The sequence below is a fragment of the Triticum aestivum genome, chromosome 4A (assembly GCF_018294505.1).
Source record: "Triticum aestivum cultivar Chinese Spring chromosome 4A, IWGSC CS RefSeq v2.1, whole genome shotgun sequence".
Lineage (NCBI taxonomy): Eukaryota > Viridiplantae > Streptophyta > Magnoliopsida > Poales > Poaceae > Triticum > Triticum aestivum.
The window spans coordinates 192,562,513-192,581,535 of NC_057803.1; positions in this window are offsets into that span (position 1 = coordinate 192,562,513).

A 19,023-nucleotide genomic window follows, 5' to 3' on the forward strand; every position below is an offset into this window, starting at 1 on the left:
TTGTGCCTGGCGACTCATCCAAGCAATTCATCATCAGTGCCAACTTGGATCCAAAATAGGAAAGCGCGCTCATCGAGTTCATCCGTGAGAACCGGGACATCTTTGCATGGAAACCTTCTGACATGTCGGGTGTCCCGAGAGAACTCGCTGAGCACACTCTCAATATTGATCCAAAGTTTAAGCCAGTCAGGCAGTTTCTCCAACGATTTAACGAGGAAAGGTGCAAGGCCACCGGAGAAGAGGTGGCCCGGCTCTTGGCGGCCATGTTCATTGTGGAAGTCTTTCACCCAGAGTGGTTAGCCAACCCAGTGCTTGTACTCAAAAAGAACGACACCTGGCGTATGTGTGTGGATTACACCGATTTAAATAAGGCTTGTCCGGCTGACCCTTTTGCTCTCCCCCGTATTGATCAGATCATTGATACTACGGCAGGTTGCACACGTTTGAGTTTTTTGGATGCCTATTCAGGTTATCATCAGATCAAGATGGCAGTCAAGGACCAAGAGAAGACAACTTTCATCACTCTGTTTGGAGCCTTCTGCTATGTGTCTATGCCCTTCGGGCTCAAGAGTGCCCAGGCAACTTATCAACGGTGTATGCAGAATTGCCTTCACAATCAGATTGGGTGTAATGTTCATGCTTATGTGGATGATATAGTGGTAAAATCCAGGAAAGAGGAAACCTTGGTCACAGATCTGAAAGAGACCTTTGATAATCTCCGGGTCTACAAAATGATGCTTAACCCGGCCAAGTGTGTTTTTGGAGTCCCAACTGGCACGCTCTTGGGTTTTTTGGTGTCCAACCGAGGTATTGAAGCTAACCCAGAGAAGATTAAGGCAATCACATCCTTGGCCAAACCAACATGCATCAATGAAGTTCAACGGCTGGCGGGTCGTGTTGCTTCTTTGAGCCGGTTAATATGCCGGTTAGGGGAGAATGCGATGCCTTTGTATTAGATGATGAAGAAAACGGATGCTTTTGAGGATCTGAAGAAACAGCTTGCTGAGCCGCCGGTCCTTGCTGCTCCAGTTGAGAAAGAGCCGCTATTGTTATATGTAGCCGCCAACTCACGAGCTATTAGTGTGGCAATTGTGGTGGAGCGCAAGGAGGTTGGCAAGGAACATCCGGTTTACTACGTCAGTGAGGTATTGATTGAATCTAAACAAAGATATCCACATTGGCAGAAGCTCATATATGGGGTGTTCATGGTGAGCTGGAAGCTTAAACATTACTTTCAGGGTCACCCAATCACTATGGTTAGCTCTGCTCCTTTGGGAGACATCATTCAAAATAGAGAAGCCACTTGACGAGTCGCCAAGTGGGCCATTGAGCTTGGGTCTCATGGGTTGAAGTATGTACCACGTACTACGATCAAGTCTCAAGCACTGGTTGATTTTATTAATGACTGGACAGAGATGCAGATGTCGGAGTAGAAACCAGACAACACATATTGGACTGTTCACTTTGATGGGTCCAGACAGTTGGAAGGCTCGGGGGCTAGAGTTGTTTTAACCTCCCCTCGAGGTGACAAATTTTGTTATGTGTTGCGGCTAATGTTTCCTTGCACTAACAACGTAGCGGAATATGAAGCATTGCTCCATGGTCTTTGAATGGCTAAAGAGATGAGCCTGAGCCGGGTCCGGTGTCTTGGCGACTCAGATTTGGTAGCTCAACAGGTGTCAGGCAAGTGGGATTCCAAATATCCTCTCATGGCGGCTTATCACCGTGAAGTTGATGCTATTGCATAGCATTTTAAAGGTTATCATGTGGAGCACATTGACCGTAGGAAGAACGAAGCGGCTGATGCTTTAAGCCGGTTGGGATCTCAGCGTAAGCCGGTGCCACCTAACACCTTTTTGGATGTTTTGCATAACCCGTCTGTTAAGTTACCTATAGAAGAAGATCTAGCCGTTCTTGACCCAGAGGCGCAGTTGGTGGCGGCTCTTCACGTCATCCCAGATTAGACAATACCGTTCTTGGCTTACATGACCCGGGGCGAGCTGCCAGCGGATGAGACCCTGGCCCGACAGATAACCCGGCAGTCTAATTCAATGATGATTTCTGATGGAGAACTATACCATCGCAGTGTTTCTGGAGCGTTTCAGTGGTGTGTTTCCCCTGAAGAAGGGCAAGAAATACTTCGTGAGATCCATGAAGGTGATTGTGGTCATCACGCCGGGTCAAAATCTTTGGTGGCCAAACCTTTTCATCATGGTTTTTATTGGTTGACGGCTCACGCTGATGCAGAAGATCTGGTCAGTAGATGTGATGGATGTCAAAAATTCGCACAACGAGCACATGTGCCGGCTCAAGAGTTGCGGATGATTCCAATCACTTGGCCGTTTGCGGTCTGGGGGCTTGACATGGTTGGACCTTTCAAAAGGTCTAAGGATAAAAAGACTCATCTTTTAGTGGCAGTTGACAAATTCACAAAGTGGGTTGAGGCAGAACCAGTGAGTAAGTGTGATGCGGCCACAACGGTTCAGTTCATGAAAAAGGTGATCTTCCATTTTGACTTTCCACACAGCATTATCACTGACAATGGCACCAATCTATCCCAAGGGGCTATGGAGGAGTTCTGTCAGCGCGAGCATATCCGGCTTGATGTCTCTTCTGTAGCTCATCCTCAATCCAATGGTTAGGCTGAGAGAGCAAATCAGGAAATATTGAAAGGTCTCAAGCCCCGGCTTATGGTTCCCTTACAACGAATGTCGGGTTGTTGGGTAGAGGAGTTACCCTCGGTGCTGTGGAGTATCAACACCACCCTAACAGATCTACAGGTTATACACCTTTCTTCATGGTTTATGGAGCGGAAGCAGTGTTTCCTAGTGACATCCGTCATGACTCACCCCATGTGGCGGCTTATGTTGAAGCTAACAATGAACAGGCCAGATAGGATGCACTTGACTTGTTAGATGAGGAAAGAGACTTGGCAGCGGCTCGATCAGCAATTTATCAACAGGACCTGCGCCGTTATCACAGCCGCTGGGTTAAGTCCAGGACTTTTCAAGAAGGTGACCTGGTGCTCCGGCTCATCCAGGATCTATCAGATGCACACAAGCTATCCCCACCTTGGGAAGGACCCTTTGTGGTCAGCAAGAACTTAAACAACGGGTCATATTACCTCATTGACGTTCGAGAGCACAAAGACTCACGCAAGTCGAAAGAAGAGACCCGCCAGCCGTGGAACATTGCTCAACCTCGGCCATACTACACCTGAGCCACCGGCTCTCATCATGTACATATGTTGACGTTATATATACTATGATAAGTAATAAAGCAGGACCATCGGTCTCTTTTCTTTTCAGAAAGATTACACATCTTTATTATTACTATTTTCAAATGACTATTAAGGAACTGATCATATTTGAATCAAGTCTAACCTTTTTTTGGTCCGGCTTATGATCGTATTCGAATCTAGCTGCAACTATCATGGTCACTTGGGGGCTTCCTGTTCAAAAAAAGGTCGTATTCGAACCAAAGAGAACATAGCTGTCGTAACCCTTTTGATCGGCTCAAAGCCAAACTCACTAGGGGGCTTCTTGATCGTATCCGAATCACAGCTTAACCCCTTTTGGGTCCGACTTGGATCGTATTCGGATTAGGGTTGTTAAAAACCTCTCAAGGTCATTTGGGGGCTCCCTGTTCAAACATAGGTCGTATTCGAACCAAAGAGAACATAGCTGTCGGTACCCTCTTGATCGGCGCAACACCAAAGCCACCGGGGGCTATATGGTCGTATTCGAACCTTAGCTTAACCCCTTTGGTCCGGTTTACTGATCATATTCAAATCAGAAACCACCAACCTTTAATTACAAGGTTAATTTTATTTAACACCTGTTATTTTCCTTATTGTTTTTTTGTTGTCTCAATTTCACAAATAATGAGCATGGTCTTTTCATCGGATGGACTATTTGACAACAAGCCGCGAGGGCATGATAATCATTAAGTATTCAGAAGCATTGACTTCTCAAAAAAGACTGGATTATCAACTTCATCACCCGGGTTATTTGAACCAGTGGTCCGGAGATCAAAGGTATAGGTGTGGCTATTGTTTATGAACAGTTGCTTTCTGTATTAATCAAAGGTTATTTCAGCCTTGTTTTCTTTTTACATCTGGTTCTGTTTTTTACTATGATAAAAATATTGGCTATAAACCGGGTGTTCTGACCCATTTGGTACTAAGCTGCCAAGCCAACTTTTTCCCTTTTATCTACATGAACATAGTTGAAGTATTGCAGGGACAACCATAAATACGATGCATATATTAACATCAGAAAGCACAGAGTAACACACGGTGTCTTATGCGCGATGGCATAGGCAGAATATGCAGTGTTTTCAAAACTAATCTATTACAAGGCTTTTACAAGCCCATGAAGATGGTCATCACTCCTCCCTCGCCGGTTCACCGCCCTCTGCTGATTGGAATCTGGGTTTTGACCAATCAAAACCGTTTACAGCAATAAATTCTGCTTCTTTGTCAATCAGGCTGGCCGGATCAACTCCCGGAGCAAATGTATATTCACGAACATGCGGGATTAAATCTGTCACCTTGTACGAGGGAGTTGCCATCTTCTTATTTTCCACATCAAAACCCAGCTAATACTTGTCGATATTTGTTTCATCTCCAAGAATGGTGGCCTGAGGTCGCACCTCCCTCACGCAAGCAACAAGGTCGTCCTGTTCAAAGAGTGACCCATCTTCCTTTACCATGGGGTACCCTCTGGCTACATCTATCGGGTTTAGATCTGTCACCCAAGCCTTGGACCGGCTTAGGGCAGTGAAAGCTCCGGCTATGGCACAGGAGCGCTTGACTTCTTGGAACCTGGCGGGTAAGATTGACAGCTTCTTTAAGACATCGCTGAGCCGGTTGGGTCCTTTATTGGTAGGAGAAATAGCGGTAAGTGCCCGTTGTGCGCCAATGTACAATTGCTCTACTAAAGTACACACCGCCTTCAGTTTAATCACATTGTCTTGGCTCAAATTCTTGCTTCGTGGGCCTGCACATGTTTTATAAACAAAGGATCAACTAGCGGTTTTTATATTCCGGGTCAGCATAAGATACAAAAGGTCAGTACAGATGGCTTACCAAAGATGGCGGACACCATTTGAGATACCCGGTTCTTTAAGCCGGTCAGCTCTGTAGTAACCTCCTCAAGAGCTGCTTTCGCCGTTTTGGTGTGTTGTGTCAGTAGTGTTTTCTCTTCAGCCGAGGTTTTCTGCTTGGTAGTCAAGCTGTTTTTCAGTTTTTCCGTCTCACCTAGACTTAATTGAAGCTTGGAGTCGGCAGCCTTGATTTCTGCCTCCTGATCCGCCAGCCAGGTCTTGGCGTCAGTCAATTACAAACCCAATTCAGATAGGGCGTTCTACAAGACATATACAGGTGTATCAAAGCTCAAAATTAAAGATTTAAGTCTCAAGTGCCTTTGCACTACAAAGCCACTTGACACTTGGGGGCTAATGTATGCCAAAACAAATTTTTATGATTCTACTATACTTCAAGTCCCAAGTACTTTACAAAGTAACATCACTTGGCACTTGGGGGCTAATGTATGATATTCAGCAAGTATCTCAAGGGTAAGCCAGACTACAGTATTTGTTGAGTTTGGCATGAGACGGTTATGAAAATTCAAAGAACCGGCTCATTTATGGTCAAATGAACCGGCCCTTGGGGACTACAGGTGAAGCTTTGTTCTATTTTATTGAACTCCAGAAAAATCTAAAGGTAAAGTCTAAAGCCTGTATCATAAAGTCTACATATCATTCCGGTTTTCTCATAATCTGAAGACTTGGGGGCTGGCAGAATATAAAGTCGGAAGAACATACCTCATACTTCAGCTGCAACTGCTTGACCATTTCGATCTCTGAGTCACGGCTGGAATGCACATGGCTGAGATAGCCGGATATAAGGTCGTTGGCATTCAGATGGCCATAATGCGAAATATCAAAACACACTTTTTGTCTCTCCAGTGCCTCTTGTTTCGCAGTATGACGAGCCAACACGGTGGGATTCCCCGGCTCAACGAAGCGGCTCCCAGTGATCAGAACGTCTTGAGCAGACGGTGATGGCGGGTTAGCCGAGCTGGATGGTCCAATGGCAGAAGGGTTAACGGTGGTATCGTCAACCGACGGCCCTGGAGGATTTGCTTCTACGTTGACTGGCGGGTCTTCTAGAGTGTCAGTTAACAGAGGAGAAGATGGCATGGCTGGTTCAGGGACAGGAACTGGCGGGTCTTCCACCGGTTTAGTTGCCTTTGCCTTCTTGGACTTAGCTTGATCACTAAGAGAAATATTATAGGACTGTCAGTATAAAGATACAGTTTGAAAAACACGGAGGAAAGATGATTTTTTCCTTACCCAGGGGCAGTCTTGAAGGCCGGAATTTGGGTCTGAGACGAGTCGCCAGAAGAGTGAGACACCTCATGCAAAGATAAAGTAAAGTTAAGTAATGCAAGGGAAAGGATCCATTAAAGCAGAAAGTCAAAGACAAAGAAGTAAAACCTCATTCCAGCGCTCTTGAGGAGTTTGTTGAAGAACAATAGGCGGTTCGTCTTTGTTCTGGGCTTGACGGCGGCTCTCATGTTGCTGCTTTTTCAAAAGAAAGTGAGGATCCAGATAAGCCAAAGGGTGTGAAAACCTTACTTTCCGGGTTACGACTCGAAGTTTGTGTCTTGGCAAATGGGCTGAGTCGGAGGAAATAGTTACCTCTTCTTCCATGGCCTGACTAGCCCCTGTGCCATCCTAGCAATGATCAGCATTAATAAGATTATTGAAAAGTTGGCCAAGGGAGTCAAGGGCTACCTTTGACTCAGAAGTATCATCAAGCTTCATCATATCCTCAATGGTACTTTTCTTCTTCTTGGACCGCCGGGTCATTTTCTTGGTGTTGATAGCAGTGGCTTTAGCCTTCTTGGCGGCTTCATGATCGTACTTAGCTTTCCAGAAATCAGATCTGGCATGTAGATGAATAAACAAAGATGAAAGATCAAGCAAGTACTTAAGACGACTGGGAAAATACAAAGGAATCAGAGGTTCTTTACCTTTGGCGCCGGGTTAAGTTTGCAGAAGGGGTTTAACCCGACCTTACTGCAGTCTTCGTATTTGCCGTTTACCAGAAGGGTTGACATTGCAATAATATCTTCTTCGGGTAATTGGATGGAGCTGTGACAAAGATAATCATTTGGGCCTCCACCATATTCACACATCAGTTTTGATCGGCGGCTTAGAGGGATAACCCACCATGAGATCCAGCAGCGGGTCAAGTCAACTCCGGTTAAGCCGTTCCCTAATAAGGCGTTAATCCTTTTAATTGATGGGATCAGCTTCTTGCGTTCGGCAGCAGTAAGCTTGTCAGGGAGCAGGAATTTGGAGTCAAGACGCTCGGCGTGATAACCCGGCAGTGGCTTCTCGTTTGCTGGTGAAGTGTCTTGACAATAGAACCAAGTCTGATTCCAGTCTTTTGGATGACTCGGCAAGACTATGGGGGGGAAGACAACGCCCTGCCAACGCTGAATTGAGATGCCTCCAAGCTCCAAGCTAAGGCTGCTGGTGCACTCGTTCTACCAGTTCAGATAAAAATACTCTCTAAACAGTTCCACGGTCGGCTCATCCTGAAGGTACACCTCACAGACCACTTTGAATTTGCAGATATTGGATATGGAATTGGGCCCGATATCTTGAGGGTGGAGTTTGAAAAAATGGAGGACATATGTGAAGAATTTTGAGTCGGGCGGTGAAAAGCCACGGTTCATGTGGTCAGTAAAGACAATGACTTCACCATCTCTTGGATTAGGCCGTTCTTCATCCGGATCAGGTGCACGGTAAGACATGACAATTTTTCCTGGCAAAACTCCTATGGAGAAGAATTCCTTCAAATTTTCCTCAGTTATGGTTGAGGGAACCCAGTTGCAGACAGTCGACGCTTTTGACAGCATGGTGTTCAAAAACGAACTGAAAGGAAGGCAACATGCCGGTTCAATTCAATAAATATGGTGAATGTAAATGATGATACAGGGGAGTAATGGCGGCTTAAATAAGGGCTAATGTCATATAAGGAAAAGTAAGCCAGCACAGTAAGCCGCCATGACTACAGACATTTGAGAAATACCAGGGGCAGAATTGGTTAAGTATGGAGACAAACAGGTTTCTTAACTTCTGGATATTACTATGGATCAAATGGCCGTTCAAAATGAAAAATTTCCTAGACCTAAAAATATAGCCCAGATGAGCTCATCAGGTCTAAAAAAGTATCTGTGCAAAGAAAAGGGATCTACTAACATCTAAAATGGGTATAAAACCACTACCGCACAAGTTAGGTGTTCCTTTTTGATCAAGAGAGGCTGTGGAGGAAGAACTACCAGAAAGATTCATGATGAACAGTGAAGAACATCGATGAACTCGCAAACCCTAATGCAGATCTGAAGGTTTGAGAAGGCAAGAACTTACGGATGCGGATCTGTTGCGGAGGGTCGCCGCCGTTTCTCTGGACAGTTCAGGGTGATGCAGCGGCCGAGCTTGAGGACGACGATGAGTGCTGCGGTGGTGGCGGAGTTCGAGCGACAGAAGGGTTGCAAGAGAGGAAGAAGACGATGGAAAAGGGGGAGAATGAAGAAAATCAGTCGTGCCTATTTATAAGGAGGAGGTTGATAAGTGGGTGCGAAAAACAAGGAGACCAAAACATGATTATCCAGCTATTCAGGTGCCTTGATTTTCGGGAAGGCATTAAAGATAAAGATCCGTTAAAAAGATGACATGGTGGCGGGTTCCCGAAAAATCCGGAGGTGACGTCATGGCGGGTTACAAGGTTTTCGCAAAATAGTAATAGATGGATTTTTCCTAAGTATTGAAGATTGACAAGAACAAAGTTCAAATCAACCCGAGGCCTAATGTTGGGGATATAGCTATTAGTTATGACCCGCCCAGGAGGGGCCAGGTCAGCCCCAATGGCGGGACACAAAGGAATCCTAGTAGATATTAAAAACGATAGTTTATTAAATCTTATAGAAGGCCTAAAGGCCTAGAGGCGGCTTAAGGCCCAATATTGTAAACCGTCGTATGTAAGGAAAGACTTGTAAGGAAAGGAATGTAAAAGAAGTCACCAAGCCGGACATGATTCATGAGCCGGCCGGGACACTGTAGGCCACCAGGCGTCAACCCGTGTATATAAGGGGACGACCCGGTGGCGGATTAGGGCAAGAAACAAGAGATTGATAACCAAGCCGGCGAACTAGCCTCTTGGCGATCGAAACCCCAGCAATATCAACACAACTAGACGTAGGCTTTTACCTTCATCGTAAGGGGCAGAACTAGTATAAAATCTCACGTGTCCTTTGTCCCATTAACCCCTTTAAGCTTCCTAGTTGCGATGGCCCTACGACTAAGTCCTTTTGCTAGGACATCTGCCGTGACAATTCCACGACACAAGAGGCTTACGCGGTTACCTGGTTAACCATTGGAGTATCAAATGGACTCCAAATGGCACGAAATTTGACAGGCGGTCTATCAGTTGTGTACCAAGGCAACTTGGCAAATCTCGGTCCATTCCGAGAATTTTTAACACCCGCTCACGAAAAGAGACAAGAGGGGTGCGCCGGTGCACGTGGGAGTGTCGGATTGCAAAACGGATAACGGGGAAAATGCTCGGATGCATGAGACGAACACGTATGCAAATGAGATGCACATGATGACATGATATGAAATGCATGACACGAACAAAATGCAAAACGAAGACAAAACTCAACCACGAAGGAAAACTCATATCGCAACTCCGGGGAAGGTAAGCGTCGGAGTTACAAATATGGAAAGTTGTATCCGGAGTGTTACAACACATCACTTTCCCCTTTTGTTGCTAGACTCTGCAGAGTTATCATCGAGTGCCGAGGGTGAAACCTCATACATCACTCCTGATGAGATCTCTGTAGTGTAGCTATCCGGTCGTGGTCATCGAGGGTGATTTCCTCCTTAACCACTTCCGATACGGCTCTATCGTGCAACCCCTCAAGTGTGAACCTCGAGGGTGGATCCTCTTATGTTCACCTTGATGATTACATCAAGTGGAATTCACCGAGGGAGATTCTTCAGGTTTTCCCCTTGGTGTTAGACACACAGTTACTATTGTTACTATGACTTTACACTGAACCATGTTTCTAAAGACGGGTCGGCCCTGAGGGGTACCCGTGCGAGCTTAATAGCGAGTGATGTGGAGTCGGGTTGACCTGGAAGGTGCCCGCGAGATACTTATGAGGCATGGCCGGGCATTCTTAGCCCTTGCCGCAAGTATTCGAGATGGGGCGACGGGGTCACATCTTTCGTAAGTCTCTGCTCGTGACCGCACTACCAACACACTAACGGTTTGGATATTTGATCCGAGGGGCCTCTGGCCTGATAGCACTAACCATCACGTGGGCATTGTATGGGCGTTTTGCGTCGTATGCATCAGCCGAAGCTTAATAGACGTCAGCGAGTGAGCGGCCCGCACCGAGTTGGACTGGTAAGCACCTGCCTTTTTGAAGGAGGTAGCCAGGTCTGTTCACCGGCCACGTTCGCAATGTGCAGGAGTTCCCGAGGCGATGCCCCATGAACCCCTGGTTGCATAGGTTTAGCCCGGCGTGCTTGACCTCTCTATTAAGCCTAGGTCATGTTGCAGCATATTGTTTGGCCGAGGCCGGGCTTGACCCAGGAAAGTGTGTCCGGCCGGAGTTAATCGAGCGTGGTGGGTAAGTTGGTGCACCCCTACAGGGAAGAAAACATCTATCGATAGCCTGTCCTATGGTAACAGACACTTGGAGTTGTATCCCGATCGATACAACTAGAATTGGATACTTGAGATGAGAAATGGTTATGAGAAATGGATATTATGGCTCTGGGATTGCTTCCTTGCAGGGAGTCGACAAAGGATCTCTGACCGAGATTGATAACACTACTACTACTTTACATTATGTTGATCTGTACTCTTCTATATGCTGCAAGATGCTTGAAGATGCTAGTCTTCAATAGGCTAGGCTTTCCCCTTCTTTTCTGGCATTCTACAGTTTAGTCCACAGATACAGCCCATTTTTATTTGATACAGATGCATACTTAGTTTAGATCTGATGTAAGTCTTGCGATTACTTTGGATGAGTACTCACGGTTGCTTTGCTACCTCTTTTTCCCATATACCCGATTCTTGCGACCAGATGACGGATCCCAGGAGCCAGATGACACCGCTGATGTCTACTACTACCCCGAGGGTGCCTACTACTACATGACGGCCGCTGACAACCTGGAGTAGTTAGGAGGCTCCCAGGCAGGAGGCCTTGCCTTTTCAATCGTTGTTGCTTTTGTGCTAGCCTTCTTAAGGCAGACTTGTTTAACTTATGTCTGTACTCAGATATTTTTGCTTCCGCTGAATCGTGTGTATTCGAGCCCTCGAGGCCCCTGGCTTGTAATATAAAGCTTGTATTATTTTAAATTTGTTTCTAGAGTTGTGTTGTGATATCTTCCCATGAGTCCTTGATCTTGATCGTACACATTTGCATGTATGATTAGTGTACGATTGAATTGAGGGCGTCACAAGTTCGTATCAGAGCCGACTGCCTGTACGTAGCCCCTTTCCAACTCCTTGGACGAAGTTGAGTCTAGTCACTGATTTTTTTACTAACATTGGCTGTGTGTCTTACGGGCCACGTTGCCATTGGGTGGTATTGGGATCTTTTATTCCTCGTCTATACTCTGGGACTCTGATCTCTCTTCTATTCGGGTTAAATGAATTTTGCTAAATCTAACATTAGGATCTCTCGATCACTTTCACCTAGAGAGCACCTTATTACCGATGATCGTCTGATGCACCAGAAGTTTCCGAGGTTACTCTACGATGTTCTCCCGAGACACTCGTACACACCGCCTTTGCAAATTCCCTACGACTGTTATATCCCTATTGATAACTGCTTACACCTGTCATTCTTACATTCAATCCCATTGATCTTGTTATTACAAGATGCCCTGAACTGCTCTCCGTTGTTCCGAGAATCCCCTGAGCTTACTGCCTTGCAGTTCCTTGTCACCTGAATACCCCTGCGGATAACTTTGTGCACCAATCGAGTATCCGCTCATCCTCAGTTGATTCATGTACTTCACAAAAAGTCTTCGTAATACCATTCGTTCTTGTGAAAATCCTCAACAACCTATTGTTCTTGAATTTCTTTCTTGCTTGCATTATGGTTACTACCATAAGTCTAGTAATCTTATTGTCATCCTTTGTCTTTATCATTTTGAGTCTGTTGATACAATATGTTGCGAATGCTCGCAATCCTCAATCAGATCCTAGAATTTATCCTTCCGTCTTAGATATCATTTTAACATGTGCTGGATCTCGACCAATCGAATCGCCGTCGATTGTACCCTTAAGGCTATTCTACCTATCCATCCCTAATCAGAGCATTGCTTCTGATCCCTTGTCTTGGAATTCACAATTCCTTTGCAATTGAGCTTTGAGTTAGTCAGTTGTTTCTATAATCTGATCTCCTTGCATTCTTTCTTCCTCTGGTTGAATACTGATGCTCACATCAGATCCCTTGTGGACCATCACACCCCTTTTTTCGGATTTTATCCGACAACATACTTCATATTTAATAAGCTTGTGAGCCTTTCCTCGGATACATAATGCTTTTGGTAAATTGTATCCTCTGCTTTCTCAAGCATGCTCTACTACCGATCTTGTGTTATTTATTCTTGAAATTTATGATATATGTTCCTAAGATGCCCAGATGGGTTGAACCTACGCCTTCCCTAATCTTGGTGAACTCGAAAGTTATGCAGGTTTTACTCTACTGGCTTCTCGTCAGATAAAATTTCAATACTACAGCTTCATCAAGAGTGAGAAGTAAAATGAAAGGTTATGCATTGTAGAAGTGGGAGTCGACCCTGAACCTTTGTGTTGATGCCCACGGACATGGTGTGGAACTTATCATGAAAGCTTCTTGCAAGGATATTTAATCATTTGAATAATTCTTCCGGTATCATAAATTGGATCCCTTGCAGTTATGGTCCCGACCATATTTCCTCGTTGATCCCATTTACTGGGTAAGTTAAAATTACTTATCCTCTGCAAATCATTTCCCATGTCTAACCTCTACTCCGATTTACCTTCTGGCATTACACCTAGTACTTGATACTAGGAAGCTTTATACCCCATCACATGATTCCTAGCCTGATCGGCTATATTTTTATCATTCAACTTTTTAACTGTGCTACCTGGTCCTTATGCCCGGAACAACTTCCGACGATGAGCTAAGCTTGCGTCGATCTGCCTCATCTTATCATTTCACCTCGAACAACAAGCTTGACTTTGAGCTTGTGTCAAATCCGTGGTTCTCATAGCCTTTCACTTCATCCTTCCTTTTCTGCTCGATGGCATCTTCATAGAGTCTCTCGATAGAATTTGTCTTGATCACCGTCAACACTTTGGCTTCTTCAGAGATGTCAATTGAATTCATGTCTAGAAATACCATCCTTGCCTCTCGATGATTTGTGTCAGCATCAACAACATTCTTGTCTTCCCCCCCCCCCGCCCCAACACAAACTTGATCATATTAATTTTGGGTATACATGCTTTTTGACATGTCGATGGATTGCTACTGAACCCATCGGCCACCTCCTCATATTTTCCCAAATAACATGATATGTTCTAGAAATTCCTGATGGATCCATTATGAATCCAAGGTCTGACCTTTACCTTATGACCATGTCAATGCTATCTCGAAGCATGATTGTGGTACTCAAACATCAACAAGAACATTGGAAGCATAATGCTGCATTGTTTCTTGTTCCTTTATCCAAACACCATTGTACGTGTAACATCAAGAATTCCCTCACCCCTTTACCTAATTGGTTATATACTTACTATCCTGTCATGGATATCATCCTCTGCTTGTCCTTGGGAAGGATATACTCCTGATAATTGTGTTTAAACACATTTTCCTTTCCATTGTTCAAATTAATATACTAATCATATTTTCCTTTCCATTCTTTTGTTTAACCTTTCCGGTAAACTAACTTATCTCAGTAGAGATAATTTCCTGCTTAGGTAAACACCTCAATGTACAACTCTGTCAGTCAAGACCTTGTTACTATTGTTGTTGACATTCCGGTAGCCACCGATGGATGAGAACTTTGCCTATTGGTCTGCCTCGTTCAACGAGCAGGAAAATGGTTCTCTTCATCCCTCGCCCTTGGTACCAACGTTATTGCCGACATAACTGACATACTATCCTCTGACATGCCTTCCTATCATAACCGTGCAAGATGCCATCACCCTTCCTACTTTTAACCCACATGGTGGGCCCATAACCCACAGTTCCACAGGATCGAAGCCTGACTCTCATGTACCCCCTATTTCTAAGGTTATTCCTAACGCTTGGCTTCATATCACGTCACGAGCCACCTTCCGAGAGATGATCTATTCGTGATGCTCTGAACCCCTTTCTCACACTCGGTTCAGGTATCAATCATTTGTCCATCCGCTTGAAACTTCCTATTGTACCTTCATACTTTGCTCTCGATGTTTTATTAAGTTTCAACTCGAGAGATACTTCAGCCTCATTCCCTGAATTGTTCATCAGATAATTAACCCTATAAGGGTCAGTTCTCCCGAAGTTACTCTTTACTTCCCCAATTAAATCTCGGGACGAGATTTCTTGTAGTGGAGGATATTTGTAACACCCGCAGTGTCATGCTACAGTAATCCCCTGTTGATGGTGCCATGTCATCACACTACTGTTGCTAATCTTCACTTGATCCAAATCACAATTCAAATTCAAATCCAGTCTGAAGTCAAAAATCCATACTTGTCAGACATGAAAACTAAAATGTTTATCATGTGCCAAATAATCCATTACTAATATTGGTGGTGAACCAACATTTTTGCAAAGTGTTTAAGTGGCCTAAACTATTTAAGACAGTGGTTTAAACAATTAATTAAATGCTTTTTAATTTATAAAAATTCTAACTATTTTATTCAAGTGCTAAAACCTAATGCGGTAGTGGCCTAAATTTATTATGCTAAATTAATTACAAGTCTTATATTTTATTAAACTATTTTGTTCTGTAAAAGAAATAAGAAAACAGAAAAGTCTTAAAAGAAAAAGGAAAAAAAGAGCACATGCCACTGTGCAGTGGGCCAAGTGCACGGTGCCTGGCCCGAGCCAACTGGCCCAGCTAGGCCGGCCCACCCCCCTCCTCCGGTCGCTTCCTGTTACTTCGACCGGGCGGTACAGTGTGCGCTCGTCGCCGTCCAACCACCTCGTCGGCGATGCCCGACAAGGGGATAAGGCTCCGGACGCCTTGGTCCTCTCCCCTACTCTCCACTGTCACCCACTCTGCCTCTCCCTCTCCCACTAGATCCCTCCTTGCACTCCCCCTCATTCCCCACCTCAACCGAGCGCCGCCGACGCCATGCCGGCGCCATAGCCGCGGCCACTGCCCACCCCGCGCCGCGCCAGCATGTCCACAAGATGCGTCGTCGACCTCTACCTTGACTACGCCTCGCCATTGAGCTCGAGGAGCACCGCAGGCCGCGGATCGAGCCGCCCCCTTCCGCCTCGGTCACCGGCGATCTTCCTCCTCTCCGATGCTCCTGCTGCCCCTAACCTTCCAAGGGCCACCGTGCATGCCGCAAGGTGAGCTCCTCCGTCCCCTGCTTCCCTCCTATTAGCCTCATCACGCGCCGTAGCTAGCTCCTGCCGCGCCCGAGCTCTGTTCGCCACCGAAGAGCTCGTGGCCGTGGCCTTGTCACGCTCGCCTGAGGCCTCCGCCGTCCTCCTAGTGCTTCCAGGAACGCAACGCACGCGCACACGCATCCTACCATGCCGCTTAGTACCTACCTCGACGGACGCCCGATCGTGTCGCCGCCTCCCCTCGCCGCCGTCGTGCTTCCGGTGACCAAATGGTCATGGGCTTGCGACCGTTGGCCTCGCCACATAGCGTACGCCTTGCCCAGCCTCTCAGCTCGTTCACGAACGCACCACATCACCTTCGCCGTAGCTCTCCCGAACACGTCACCGCCGGCGACATCGCAGCTCCCAGCTCCGGCCGCACCGGCCGCTCCAGCCCTCACCATTGGACGCGCGGTCAAGTGGTCGTTCGAACGCGACCAGCCGCGGTCGATTTGGAGCCCTATAGCCCGATCCCCATCCGCGCCCGAACTGCCATCCGCCGCGCTCGTCACCGTCGATGTTTTGGCCATCCCCGAGTCCAACTGGTAGCGCCATTGCGCGCACGGCGTCAAGACGCGTCGAACACGCCTAGCCACGGGTCCGGAGACTCACCGTAGCGCGAATCTGAGGCTCGCCGGCGTTCGGCCATCGCGAAAAGCCTCGCCGGAGCTATTCCGGCGTCGGCGCCAACATGGCGCCCACGTGGCTGCGTCTGGGTCACTAGCAACTGGGTCCTGCGGGCCCTGTTGACCAATTGACCAGGTCAACTATGCTGACTGTGCATGGTTGACCCTGACAAGTGGGTCCCCCCTTTTGTTAATTAGTATAAATAAGTTTTTATAAAATAACTTAATTAGTTAGACTAAATAGTCACTGACATGTGGGGCCCATTCCCCAATTAACTCCAATTTAGATTAATTTAGATTCTGTTAACCCACTATGAATGACAGGTCGGTCCCATTGGTCAGGTTTGACCTGAACCAGCTGGGTTTGACTGCTGACCTCACTCTGACCTCATGCTGATGTCAAATGAATTTCTGTTAATAAAAATAATTCCAGAAAATGTTTAAATCTTTAGAAATTCATAGATAATAAACCGTAAGTCGGATGAAAATGTTTTGTACATGAAAGTTTCTCAGAAAATTTCAACGAATCCAAATACGCGGTCCTTTCATCTATCACGTACTCCTAGCATGCTGAACATGGAACCGTCCCCTCTTTTTCGTCTGTTCGGAAAAAGCCAGACGCCGGGAAAACCCCTCCGGATGTTTTCCCTCTCTGTGTGCAACGTGTAGTACTGCGTTAGACCACTCCTAGCGTAGCTTACTACCTTGTCGTGCTTTCTGTTGCATTTGTATGCTTGCTATTTATTGTTTCTTCCCCCTCTTCTCTCCGGTAGACCCCGAGACCGATGCTGCCCCTGTGATCTCGACTACATGTCCGACGAGCCTTCTTCCTTTTCAGCAGAGCTTCCAGGCAAGCAAACCCCCCTTGAACATTCTGATATCGCCCATTTCTTTCCCTCTCATGCTTGCATTACAACTGCTACTTCTTTCCGTATGATCCTACTATGATGCATAGCTTGTTTTTGTTACCTGCTTATTGTTACCTTAACTGCTTATCCTAAACTACTTAGTATAGGTTCGGGCACGACTTAGAGGCATAAACGCATGGTAGGCATGTTGCAAGAGGGGTAATCTTTACACATCCCATGTGCTGAATAAGAAAGGGGTAAAGAGTTGGCTTACAATCTCCACTTCACACAATACATAAATATATCATACATCATCCAGAATACAATCACGGTCTGGCTACGGAACCAAAATAAAGAAAGACAACCCCAAATGCTAGATCCCTGATCATCACAACTGGGCTCCACTACTGATCAAAAGGAAAACAAAACAAAACAACGACCAAGATCTTCATCGAGCTCCCACTTGAGCTGGGTTGCATCACCTGCACTGGCATCATCGGCACCTGCATCTGTTTGGAAGTATCTGTGCATCACGGGGACTCAGTAATCTCACACCCTCGCGATCAAAACTATTTAAGCTTATGGATAGGAAAGGTAGTGAGGTGGAGCTGCAACAAGCACTAGCATATATGGTGGCTAACTTGTGCAAAAGAGAGCGAGAAGAGAAGCAAAGCACGGTCAAGAAGCTAATGGTGATCAAGAAACGATCCTGAATCTACTTACATTCAAGCATAACACGAGACCGTGTTCTCTTCCCGGACTCCACCGAAAAGAGACCATCACGGCTACACACGCGGTTGATGCATTTTAAATAAGTTAAGTTTCAAGTTCACTACAACCGGATATTAACAAATTCCCATCTGCCCATAACCGCGGGCACGGCTTTCGAAAGTTCAAAGCCTGCAGGGGTGTCCCAACTTAGCCCATCACAAGCTCTCACGGTCAACGAAGAATATTCCTTCTCCCAGGAAGACGCGATCAGACTCGGAATCCCGGTTACAAGACATTTCGACAATGGTAAAATAAGACCAGTAAAGCCACCTGATGTGCCGACATCCTGATAGGAGATGCACATATCTCGTTCTCAGGGCAACATCGGATTGTCCAAAATTCTGGTAGGCCAGCCCAGAGTTGCCCCTGGTGGCCATCGGCGGCTGACAGGTTCGGACCAAAACTTAGATAAGCACTGGCCTAGGGGGTTAAAATAAAGATGACCCTTGAGTCTTCAGAACCCAAGGGAAGGTGATAGGTTGTTAAGAAAATGTAAAACTAAGGTTGGGCCTTGCTGGAGGAGTTTTATTCAAAGCAAACTGTCAAGGGGTTCCCATAACACCCAACCGCGTAAGGGACGCAAAATCAAGGAACATAACACCGGTCTGACGGAAACTAGGGCGGCAAGAGTGGAACAAAACACCAGGCATAAGGCCGAGCCTTCCACCCTTTACCAACTATATAGATGCATTAATTAAATAAGAGATATTGTGATATCCCAACATATCCATGTTCCAACATGGAACAAACTTCAACTTCACCTGCAACTGACAATGCTATAAGAGGGGCTGAGCAAAGCGGTAACATAGCCAAACAACGGTTTGCTAGGAAAAGGTGGGTTAGTGGCTTGACATGGCAATATGGGAGGCATGCTATAGCAAGTGGTAGGTATCGCAACATAGAAATTGAGCGAGCAACTAGCAAGCAAAGATAGAAGTGATTTCGAGGGTATGGTCATCTTGCCTGCAAAGTTCTCAGAGTTGATGAAAGCTTGATCCTCGTTAGCATACTCAACGGGTTCCTCGATCAATTACAACAACCATGGCAAAATTGATTAACATGTAAACAATCTGCCAGGAACATTTTATA